Source organism: Stenella coeruleoalba, assembly GCF_951394435.1.
Source record: "Stenella coeruleoalba genome assembly, chromosome: 1".
NCBI classification, from domain to species: Eukaryota; Metazoa; Chordata; class Mammalia; order Artiodactyla; family Delphinidae; genus Stenella; species Stenella coeruleoalba.
The window spans coordinates 21,822,417-21,824,040 of NC_137169.1; the positions used below are offsets into that span (position 1 = coordinate 21,822,417).

Sequence of the window (1,624 nt, forward strand, 5' to 3'; positions counted from 1 at the left end):
AGAATTAATGTCAGAACCAGCAGGGGACTTCCAGGACACTCCCTCTTACTGTTCTGAGGGTCAATGACAAAGCAAGGCCAGTTGTTAAATATTTTGAATGTCATTCCAGTACTCATACTATGGTTTGAACCCCTCTATTCAACTGGGTCCAAATATCTACTCCTGGACTATTCTGGAGTTACTGAAACAATATGTTCTTTTGATGGTGTTGTTGAAACCAGTAGAAGTCAAGGTTTGTCACTTGATAACCCAAAGAGACGCCACACTTTTCCAACCGCTCTCCACTCCCTGCCGTGCGCTGCTGCCCTGAGCTCTGGGCTCCTACTAAGCTAGCGCCTCCCTCTCCTTCCCATCATGATCATCTACCGGGACCTCATCAACCATGATGAGATGATCTCTGATATCTACAAGATCCGGGAGGTCATGGGGGTGGGGTGGGGGGCTGTATCTGCAGGTGGAGGGGAAGATAGTAGGACAGAGGGTAACACTGATGACTTGCTCATTGGTGGAAATGCCTCCACTGAAGGCCGGGAGGGCGAAGGTACCGAAAGCACAGTAATCACTGGTGTGGGTATTGTTATGAACCGTCACTTGCAGGAAACCAGCTTCACAAGAGAAGCCTACAAAAAGTACATCAGGGACTTCCCTGGTGGGTCAGTGGTTAAGAATCCGCCTGCCGATGCTAGGGACAGGGGTTCGAGCACTGGACCGGGAAGATCCCACATGCCACTGAGCAACTAAGCCCGTGCGCCACAACTACTGAGCCTGCGCTCTAGAGCCCACGAGCCACAACTACTGAAGCCCACGCACCTAGAGCCTGTGCTCCACAACAAGAGAAGCCACCGCAATGAGAAGCCCACGCACCACAACGAAGAGTAGTCCCCGCTCGCCTCAACTAGAGAAAGCCCACACACAGCAACAAAGACCCAATGCAGCCAAAAATAAATAAATAAATTTCTTTTTTTAAAAAAAGTACATCAAAATTATATGAAGTCAATCAAAGGGAAACTTGAAGAACAGAGATCAGAAAGAGTAAAACCTTTACGACAGGGGCTGCAGAACAAATCAAACACATCCTTGCTAATTTCAAAAACGATCAGTTCTTTACTGGTGAAAACATAAGTCCAGATGGCATGGCTGCTCTGCTGGACTACCGTGAGGGTGGTGTGGCCCCATGTATGATTTTCTTTAGGGAAGGCTTAGGGATGGAAAAATGTGAACAGATTTGCCTGTTACTTCGGATCTATCACCTATCGTCATAACTGGCCGGCTGCTGCCTTTCATCCACACAACACCAGGGCTTAGACAAATGGGACTGATGTCACCTTGAACTCTTCATTTATTTTGACATTGTTTTATTTGGAGTAGAGCCATTGTTTTTGAGGAAGAAAACCACAAAACATGTCATGTAGGTTGTCTAAAAAACGAAATGCATTTAAACTAAACAAAAAACAAACAAAAAAAGAGACCCCACAAACACCAGGAGATGTGAGGTCACAGAAGCCAGGTGATAAGAGTTTTAAGAAGAAAGGACTGGTTAACAGAGTCAAATGCTGCTGAGAAGTGGAAACACTGAAACCTCATAAACGTGTAAACCATTTGAGCCCAGGGCAAGTGCTCCCAG

At 46.4% G+C, this 1,624-nt stretch overlaps 1 pseudogene across 1 annotated transcript; it reads left to right on the forward strand.

Annotated features, from left to right (window-relative positions):
- The first annotated feature begins 354 nt into the window (after positions 1 to 354).
- Positions 355 to 1,342, forward strand: LOC307196767 (translationally-controlled tumor protein-like; annotated as a pseudogene). The gene is made up of 2 exons: positions 355 to 657; positions 994 to 1,342. The product of its transcript is annotated as a translationally-controlled tumor protein-like (transcript).
- The last annotated feature ends 282 nt before the right edge of the window (positions 1,343 to 1,624 follow it).